Genomic DNA, 11,475 nt, shown 5'->3' on the forward strand with positions numbered 1-11,475 from the left:
GTTTATTAAACACATCACAGGTGCTTAATCGTGATAGGTACTATTGTGGAAGATAGAGAAGGAAAGAGTAATTGCTAAGATGTATATTTATGTATGATATATGCAATTAAACTGAAATGAACAAATAGGTCATGTTAGAGGAAAACAGGATTACTTTATCTCTTGTAATGACCAGCAAATATCTTATTAAGCAGGAAAAAAAATTATTTGTTATGTTTATCACAAGTAAGTTTATCCTTCTAACAATCCAAGTAAGATTATTTATTTTATTTCTATCAGTGGAATCTTATCCCCATTTTCTTATCTCCTTTTTCACTGTTAGCTGGGCTCATCTGTTTTTTAATAGATGCAACAGTGTGCATATTGTTCTTCATACAGACCAACACAAATTTACCTGCAACAAGGCTGTTTTCTTATTAATTGTATACATTGATGTTACTAGTTGTGAACTACCTTTAAACTTGTAAACCGGTAACATAATGTGGATCACGTTTTGTTAGTCTTGATAGCTGAAATCAGGAAATCGTTGCTTTTATCTAGATACTTTACCCATATGTAAGAAAAAATAAAAATTAAAAAAAATCTCTTCTATCTTTCACAGTTCAATATATATAGGACCAAATTATTTTGAACACCTCTAAGGGCAATGAGCAGACTAATTATGTAGGTAATGATTGTATAACTTGTTTGAAGTTTGAAAAAGTTATTAGAATGGTCTTAAAATTGTTTTCTTTCTTCCTTTCTTTTTTTAATGGAGGTTCTAGGCATTGAACCCAGGACCTCATGCATGCTAAGCATGTGCTCTGCCACTGAGCTATACCCACTCCCCTGTTTTCTTTCTTGACTCTGAGTAATGAATTACTTTTGAGGACAAGGAGAGGAGGGCATTGAGTACACTCTGTAACTTGGAATTTGAATGCTTACAACACCATTAGGTTGGAAGTGTTGAAAGGCAGCCCAACTTCCAAAGTATCTGTTTCCTTATTTATGAAAAGAGAATGATGGTAGAACTTTCTTCATGAAAATTTAAAGTGTATATATTCTAGAATTAAATTTTCACAAAAAACAGTTTTGTCAAAAGTCACAGGATTTTTTTCAAAGGATAAACACACCCTTAGCATTGAAATATATGGCTTAGAAAGCAAAAGTATTTGTAATGTAAGATAAAACTTTATCTTCCTCAATCTAGCATGTGTCTACAGTGAATATTTGGCTAAAAAGTAGTCAAGATGTTTAGGCTAAATGATACATAGCAAGTTGTATCTGTAATTTGATCAAAGTAATTAGTGTAGGCCACATACAAGTATCTTTGCAATTAGTAACTGTGACAATGAATTTATCACAAAAATGAGAATGTGTTGGGGAGACTGTCCACTGAGTGCCATATGGTACGATGTTTAGTGACAATTTCTTTAAGAGAATATTTCACAGATTTAATTCTGCAAGTTTAAATACAGCCACTTGATACGAACTTTCAGAATTCTAGAGTAGTTGTTTGAGGTAAAGCAAAAGTTGGGAGTTTTGAGAATTTTGTTGCATATCAAAATATGAATTTCTAATTATACCAAAATCTTGGAAAATTTAGAAATATGCCTTTTAAAGACTACAGTAGTCTGACATTTAAATATAATTTTAAGAACTTGTATGTGTTAATGTTAAATTTCAGTGCAGTATTAATAAGCACTAGCTCAGCACCTTACACACAGTAGGCACAGGAAATCATAAAACGTAATTCAGTTATTTTTCCACAGTGCTTACTGTGCTGTTTTTCGAACTCGTTAAGTGGGTTACAGTTTGTCTTTTTTTTGTTATATTATTTCAATGTATAAAATGAGTTGAACTTTTCTACACATTTATTAGACTGGATTTTTGCCGCCTTTGTCATTTGCTATAAATAGGAATTCTGCTAATTTAGACAATACCTTATCATGAAAAGGGAAGGAAATCTGATATGGCATACTGAAAGAAAGGATAGATTCCACTGAATGATTCCCAGTTAAATTACACATTTTAGGATGATAGTTTGTATTTTCATTCTAAAATGTTTTATTGAATCCTTAGTTCTGAGAGCATTAGAAATCTGTATTGATAATAATTTTTTAATATATTCATTTATATGTATGTATGTAATAAGGAATGTGGAATTTACATTACTGTGAATTTTAAATCCCAAAGTTTGTGCCTGATGAAGGTATTAGACTTTTGGAGACAAATTGGAAGTTCTAATTTTCTGGATAATTACTAACTGATTCTTAGGAAGGAAGTAAAGCAATGTCTGTTTGTACCCCCATCTAGTAAAGAATGATGTCCTCATTCAATTCTTTTTTGTTTTAGAACAAAAAACATTCCTACTAGAAATTTTAGAGGATGAATTTCAGTTGCTTCTAGCATATGCCACAAATTATAATGCTCAGAGCATAAACTTTGGTTTGAGATCTAGATCTGCCACTTTAGTAGCAGTGTGACCTTGGGTGATTTTTTTAACCATCCTGTAAGATGGGGATTTTAACATCTCACTCATAGCTTTGTGGTTAAAGATTAAATACTATAATGCATGAAAAGTACTTATTAGCACGGTGCCTGGCACATGAATAGTAATCCTTAAGATTAACGTTTTTCAATGCCTCCAAGAAGAAAGTCTGAAAAGATTCAATGTAAAAATACAAAATACAGAAAAAAAAAAACTCTCTTCAAAAACTGTGGACTCAAGAAGAGTGTCCATTTAACATATTTGAAACAAATGTATCTTTCTCTGAAAGATCTGAATCCTGGACTTGTTAGTCTGCTTTGAGTATATGTATAAATATGTTCTAAAATGTATTTCTTTTAGTCTTACTGATATCTATGCATTATTTAAAATATTTCTCCCTAACAGTTTTACTTGACACTTAAAGTGATTTAAAGAGTATATACAAATATAATAGTTTTAAAGATATGCATATTTTACACATAGATACACACATACACACTTAGCTTACCACTCTTTGAGAACTGGGGAAGGGAGACCAAGGGGAAACAGAAATAATGGTGCTTATAGTACGAGTGCATTGTTAGCACGTATAGGTGTGTCAAACTGGGTGACCATGCTGTGGTTAAAGGCACTAGGGCTTTTTTTTTTCTTCGTATCTACACACACACACACTCATACTTTCATTTATAACACATACACATATATGTTCATCTGAATATCTCTCTGAATTTCTCTCCGAAACCAGTGTACTTTAAGAGCAAGATCATTTCTATTTCCTAAGACTCAGGCAAGGAAGCATTCATATTCAGTGTTTCATCTTAAATGAAATAAGCAAAAGATAAGACCAAACTAAAATGCATGAGCAATTGGTTATTTAAACATATAACAATGAAAGGAAAATAAATGTACATACAGTTGGCCAGAGTGAGTTGGCGTGTGAAAGGGAATCTTTTTGATATGTAAGAGGATCCATAAAGAGAGAGGTACTGTTAGAAGTAATACCAGTAAAAGCTGAAACATGTTCCTTTCAAATAATAAGAATTACACATCTGAAAATCTGGTGTCAGTCAAACCAAACCAGAGCAAACCAACACAACAACAACACTTTGCACAAGTCGATGTATAAATGTCAGGAATTTTAAAATTACTTAAATTTATCTTCCTCGGCAGTTTCTGCTTTAACTTTGAGAACACAAAAGCAAGTCAAATATTGGATTTGATAGATATTCACTAAATAATTCTCTACATTAGAGAAAATATATTTGAAATAATGCAAGCTAAAAAAAAAAAAGCCTGAGAGATCATCATGTTAACAACATAAGTAGTTGTAAAATTAAATGAATGAAAAATAATTCAGATTATTATCATTTCTTGCTAAGCCTGCTAAAAAGTTGTATAAAAATAAGTACACTTTCAATAGTTCTGATACGTTCAGAAAACAAATACTGGCAAGTGATTTTCAAAATCCATTGTGTTTGTTCATTCTTTGAAAAAAAGTGACTAAAGATTTACTATAAAAACATACAGTCTGCACATAAAAATGTGCAAAACTGTGAACATTTAAATTAGTAGTAATGAGATAAGCTATCTGCCTTTTTCAGTTCACAACAGCTGCACATATTTTAAATGGCTCAATTAAAATTTATTCAGACTAGATAACTGATCCAATGTGAAGAGTGATGTCAGAATTAGTATTTTATAAAATAGGGTTTAAAATGAAACAGGTATTGGAAAACTGAAGAATTACTCTGAAACTATTTTCTTGAGAAACAGAAAGAGCTATGCAAAAGCATGTAAATAAATAGGAAATATAACTCACCATATTCTAAGTAATGTTTTCTCTCAATTATGTAATATAATACATCTATATATTTATGTTCTTTCCTTTCCATTTTGGGGCTTTAACAATGATTTATTTACTCTTAACTTCCTTTTTTTAGCATATTTAACTTTTCATAGGTTCTTTCTTTATGTGGTTTTCAAACCAAAAGTTGTAGCTTTGCTAAAAACAGATGTATCCAATGTCTTGCAACTGAAGACTGAACCAGACTATGGATTCATTGAATGTTAGAACCACAAAGCACATATAGACAGGAGAGATGTTATACGCATGGACATATAAAATGTGTCATACACATACATAAATATGTCAGCAAAGAGTCACTGCAAAAATTGTGGTTTGGTTCACATAAGTAAATTACATCTTATATGTAAAATATGAGACTTTTTCCCCTATATTATAAATATATAATATATTTACAGAATACATAATAGAAGTATAAATGTATGAATTTTATATCCATAATATCTGAAATATGGCAGTGAACTAAAGGAATAGTTTTCAAATATGGGCAAAGACATGACTTATTTCTATATAATCACCAAATCTTAATCTAAGTGCAAATGATGGCAAAGATAAATTTGTGTGTGTGTTGTGTGTGATTGGTTTGAAGTTTATTCATTGTGAATGTTTCTTCTGAGATAGTCTGGAAATCTCGCTACTCTACCATAAAGAGGAAGTAAAAAGAATTCACTACAATCTTTTTTTGTTTAAGGATTCAGCAATCTACTTTACTTGGCTGCCAAAAGCCAAATGCCTCTTTGGTTTTCCTGGATTGGATCCCACTGTTCTTTCCTCAGCATCTTTCGTTTTGATCCACTAAGGCTTACTGGTAGTTAGACGGTACTCCCTTGGATGTGCCCCTTGTGGCCACTGCAGAGACAGCCACTGCCTGTTGTCCGCCAACGTGTCATTGAATAGGACTCATCAGCCATGTCTGTCTCCACTCCCCTTGCTTTCTCTCTGGCTGTACACCCGGTTTCTGAGCTTGCTGGTGCAGGGGTTACTAATTCACAGAACTGAGTGAAATTCCTTTGTCGACCTCAGATGCCTTAGCAGCTACAGAGAAGGGTCTACAGTATTTTTCGTATTATATCTAAAGAAAAAAAAATTAAATAGGAAAAGAATATAAGACTATCTCCTGAAAAAAATACACAAATCAGTCTTCATATGCACTCACAACAGTGTGTTAAATTTTACTTATAACAGTGATTTTCGAAGCATTGTTAAGCATGCACTAATATCACTTAGGAGAGTTTCACATGCTTAGTAATTGCCAACTAAACAGGACTAAGACACAGTGCATTTTTCTCTCGCAAGTTCTAATTTCCAAAGAAAATTCTGATTCAAATATGTCATCCTGTTTAAATTATATTCCAGAAATTCTAGTGTATGACATAGTGACAAAAAACAAAAAACCCCACTTTTTATCTAGTGCTCAGAGCATTTCTAGATCAAGTGTACAAAAGGTTAACTTAATTATCATAGCACAAGTTAAAGAGAAAACTATACTTAAAAAATAGATTTTTTTGGTTGTTTTTAAATGTAAAGTAAGAAAGGCATGTATTTCAGGCCACCCCACTTCTAAAGGGATATAACACCATCTTTGTCATTGTGCTTTGCAGCGAACATAGTCTACATTTAATCTACACCAAAAATAATTTTATCATCTATGTAATCAGAGCGTTTATTGCCACATAAAATTTAATTTTGATGGAAGGAATGAAAAGTATATTTCATTATGTATGTGTCTATGAATATATGCCTATATGTACACACATGTAGTTCATTATTCTTGACTGTGAGGGCTTATGACTATTGACGTTGTCAATTTTTATCTCATTACTCATCACTGCTTACTGTGGGTGCTAATAGTATATTTCCATGGAGTTTGTGGGTGCTGTAATGTAAATTCTGACATTGCTAGTGTCAGTCACTAATCTACCTCATTCAGTTCATGTCAAAATGATACATCACAATGCTCAACAACTGTCATCTCAGCTTTAAATAGATCTACATTTTCTCAACTTTACAATTAATTGTTTTTGTTTGGAATCTAGTTACTTTTTTTTTAACAATTTGAGCAACTAACTCATTCTAATATATTCAAAACAACTGCTGATTTTAAAATATTCCCTTTGAAAAAGCAAAAAGAATAATAGTGCTAAATGAATAATAAAAATAATTTGTTGTAGAAAGAAAATTGATCAAAACTTGCATTTGGAAAAAGTTAGGGGACTTGGACTATTATAGACTTTTCAATTTTACTTTAAGTGCCTTTCATAAGAATAATTACACGGTGTTTAAATATATTTAAGTTAGGATGGCCCTATTTCACGTTGAACCTCCCCACTGTTATACAGCTGCAGTATTTGGACATGCTGTTGACTTTTTTGCAATGCATATATTTATTTCAATAGTCTTCCTCTGTTTCTCTTTCTTTGCTGTCTGTTCCCATCTCTATTGTTATTACTTTTTTTTTTTTTTTTTAGTTTTTATTCTCCTTTCTGTATCTTTCCTTATGCTTTTTCCTATGATCTTTTTCTTTACTCCCCTGAGTTATCTGTTCGGTTGGCCTTACAATAATTAAAATATTATAAATTAATTTAATTAGGTCATATGCCTGTTTTTCTCTTTCAACCTAGAAAATATCCAGTCCTACCCTTCAAAAGTTTTGAAATATATATCAGGACTTTTTCTTTCTCCCTTTCATTTCTCCTGATATATATGATCATTTCTGTGTCCGTTAAAATTTCATTTCTCTAATCTGTACTTTCATATTGTTCTTTTTATTCTTATTGTTCCAAACATATTTTAATTTTCTCCTATATTTCCCCAAACATTCTCTAAGACCAGTGGAATTCCAGTTTCAAAAAGAAAATATTCTGAATACTCACGATGGGAGTTCCCAAAATTAAAAGAAAAACATTTAAAAAAAGAAAGGCAAAATAACTGAATTGTTTCAATAACCACAATTATTATGATAATATTTCGCTATTTAAAAGTAACAAAGTACTTTGGATATGATGAAATATTCTGAAAATAGTTGCTAAAATCAGTGAAGTTATTCACACAAAAAAGATAATTGAGTTTATATGTGTATAAGACCAGCTAAACTGTATGTAAAAGATGCTTGAAGATGTTGAGGTTGCCAGGGCAATATGAATGTGATTTCTAAGCCAGCTAGCCAGAGAGGAAGAGGACTCCAATCTTTGCAGTTCTAAAGGAGAACTATGAAAATGCTCTCCTAAAATGGGTAAACTGATAATATACTCCATTTCCAAATCCATGCTTTGTACAGCCCGAATATGCACATGTCTTCTTCACTTCTCTTTTTGTTTTGTCTTTTCTCACGGCAGTCCATTCCACACCACCATCGGATGCATCTTCCCAGTGGGCAGCTTGAGGTACATTACTCATATTCTCCTAAAGCCTTCAACAGTTCGCTCCATGTCTGTCAAGTAAAGTTCATTTTTCAAAGATGTTCCATAATCTGGCTCCAATCTATTCTAGCCAATCTATCTTTCTGACCTAATACATCTGTGAAGTGAAGAGCATACTCTTAACAACCCCAGCAAAATTGGACTTTCACCTCTCTGCCATCACTTGCATTACGTCCACTGCCCTCAGTGCTCTTCTCTCAACTTGATGTGTTCAAACTCTACGTGTTCAGTCAGAATCAGCTCTTTGAAAACTTCTTCGATTTTAAGTAACTAGAAGTAATGTTTTCTTTTTGTGAACGTTTTAACACGTTTGTTGTACCATGTATTCTGTTTGAGTGTGTGTGTGTATGTACGTACCTTTAATTTCCACTGTCAGACTCTAGATGATAACTATTAGTTGCCTAAGTGAAAAGAGCCTCCCATCCCAATATCCAATTACTTTGTTTACCATATACTTTATGTTAGGTAAGATTTATATGTATTTGATAAATGATTGAATAAATACATCTTTAAAATTATTATAGTAATATGTAAGGAATTATATGAAAGATATTTTGTTTAAAATGCCTCCAATTTAGAGGTACTTTTTTCCCAAAGTACCTCCAAACCTTTCTTTATGATTGCATCTTAAATAACAGTAAGGGTTTGAGATTAGGGCTGATTTGGGGTACTCTTTGGCAAGAGAATAAACTATTGAGAAACAATACTCCATGACAACATCTTTCTATGGTAATGAGTCACCTGATTATTGAATCTTACAAGATTCCTCCATCCCCAATACCTATCTATTTCTTTCTTGGAGTGAGCTTATCAAGGCTCCGGTTTCTGGTAGCTTGGTGGTAGACTAGACACCTCTTCCCCTGTCCTGATCCTTCTCAAGGGAGGTGGTAAGAGAACAAAGCTGGATCTCTTTTACTTTCCTCTGAAGACTTCCAGTCCAGGGCCTGATTTCTGGCCTTGGTCCTACTGTTGGTACAAAGTCTAGATTCTTTCTAGAATTGAAGGAATCATGTGAAGGGGGTTTGAGAAAAAATAAACAGAATTCTTTTTTTCCCTCTCAAGCCATGGTCAGATATAAAAGGAGACTCCAGAAGGTGATTAGATAATTATTGCTACTTTATGATATAAACGATCAGCTCTGAGGACCTGCTCTCTGGCATTTCTAACATTGGCTTATCATCTTGATTCTTAATTCCTGCGTGTTCATCTGGCATCTCTTTCTGCTTTTGTGTCACCTTGATTCATCAAACCTGACCCTATTATTCTGATGAGGTTGTGACAATTCAGGTTACTGCAAAATAGGTCCTGATATCATTGTCCATATTTATAATCAGACCATGACCTGTTGCTCCACCAGGAGCACAAAGGTTATCAGGTTGCAGCACCCCCCTGCCTTCATGGACTCTGCACCACTCCCTCCCTACTTTCCCCTTCTCACAGAGAGGACTTCCTTCCTTCTTTGAATACAGTCAGCCTGGTGGCATGTTTTTCCGTTACCCCCAACACATTTATAAAAAGACTCTCTAAGCCTAACAGAAACTGCATTTTAACTATAATATGGCTAAATAGCTCAAATATTGTGGAATAGAATTACATCAACTTCACCTCGTCATACCTTACTCTGAAGACCAAAAGTAATGAGAACTCTTCCTTTTCATCTAGATGGGTAGCAAATATTGCTACAACAGCTTTAATTGATGGCTTTCTCTATGTATGTTATTTTCTTTTTGTTTCAAAGCACAATGAAGGCATTGTGTCCTCTTTCCTCTACCACTTCTGGGAGGAACACTTAGGAGACCAGCGATGTGTTCTCCACCTCCTGCATAGCTCATCTCCTTTCTTTGCCATGATATAGTATGACCATCACCAAAAAAAAGGTATATAAATAACAGTTACTCCTATCTTTGCTTTCTGGATTTGAAATGTGACATATGAGACTGAAGGCCATTTATTGAATCAGTTAAACAGCTTTGAAAAAAAGCTAGTGAGACTGAGACAGAAAATAGCATAACCTTATTTCAATTGCCATTTTATGTACATAGGGAAAGTGACATTCAAATTGGCACTTTGTTTCACTGATTCAAATGTGCTAGGTTATAATCATGGAAGTAACTACTACATTGTTCTTTTTTGAGGACAAAAAATAACAGAAAAAAGACATCTTGCTGTTAAGGCTAGCTTTTAAGTGGGAAATTAATTTTTAAAAAAGAATCTTCAAAAAATAATTTTTATAAAAAATCAGAGATAACAGAATTTATGGGGTAGATACTTGCATATCAGTGTAAACTAAAAATAAATTTTCTTTTAAAATACCCTTTGGTAATAGGTGATAATTGCCCCAATCTATTTTCCCATGACCTCTTTAAAGAGATGGTCATAACACTTTTGAAATACTCATTCTCAAATGTTTTATTTACATACTGAGTGGCATACAGTTGATAAATGTTCTCCTGACCACTTCTGGTTATCAGGTGTTTAAGGCACCACAAAGTGGTGTATTGAATTGTTCTTCCAATATGGAATCTGAATTTGGCATCACTAAAGAATTTCCAATTTTTGGCTACAGTAGTAAAATAGATACTTTATTTCTCTCTTAGACTAATGTAAAGCACTTCTATGATATTTAGTACTTAGTGCAATTTTCTCCACTGGTTACACATAGATCAAGTTATTTTTGATATAGTTGATGTTAAAAGTATATCAATACTCTGCCCCATTAGAGCATATCACTAATGCTCTATTCCACCAATCATTAAGGTCAATGATAAGAGGTGACTAGGATGCTAGTATCAAACATTCAGTGTTATCCATGAATTTATCATGGACATATGTCTGCTTGAAATTATAATGAACTTTGAATAAGAATTTAAGTGTAGAACTAAGACAACATAGATAATTCAAGGCAAAAATCTAGTTATCATGGAATATAATCATGGAAAAAAGCTGTGGGTATGGATCTGTACTTAAGTTACCCTGGTAACTGTCATGGTGCCCTGCTCTTTCTTCATTTGTATTCACATCGATAGTTAGCCATCATGTGCATAGGTACATGTACTAAAGGATACTTCAACACAAACATTTTGGTGCATCCATGTCTTGTACTCAGTAAATAGCACCTGATAAGACATTTCTAAGATGACTTTCATATTTTATGAAGTCTAGGACAAGAGGAAAAAATCTGGACAAATTGGTAAAAAAAAAACAAAAACAAACAAACAAACAAAAAACCCCACTTCACCCATATCATAATTTGCAGAAGTGTCCTTTGTTAAAGTGTCTAATTTCTTCTGATTTGAGATGTTTTTCACAAGTTGAGTGTTTATGCAAAACTTTAACTTTTTTTTTCTGGTCTATTCCCAAGTTAAAATCCTCGACACTTGGAAATATGGTCATTGCTGAGTGAAGTGTTCTAATGACAATGTTAGGGTTTCAGTGTACAACAGACTCAGGGAAGGGTTTCACTGGCAACTCTAACAAGACTGCACAGTGAAGACATATGTTTATCCTTTATTTAGGATGACAAAAACTTAAACATATCTTTCAGCACTGTCTCCCTTTTTCTCACACAGATAGACTGTATATCAGTAATCTGGACACCAAGTTATTTAAAGCTATTATTTAGTACCATAATAAGTAGTAATTTAAATACAAGGTAAAATCACCACATTGTCTTGTTTACTACTGATGTTAATTTTAAGCTGACGTTCAGTGCTCCCCAAAAA

This window comes from Vicugna pacos, chromosome 7, assembly GCF_048564905.1.
Source record: "Vicugna pacos chromosome 7, VicPac4, whole genome shotgun sequence".
Lineage (NCBI taxonomy): Eukaryota > Metazoa > Chordata > Mammalia > Artiodactyla > Camelidae > Vicugna > Vicugna pacos.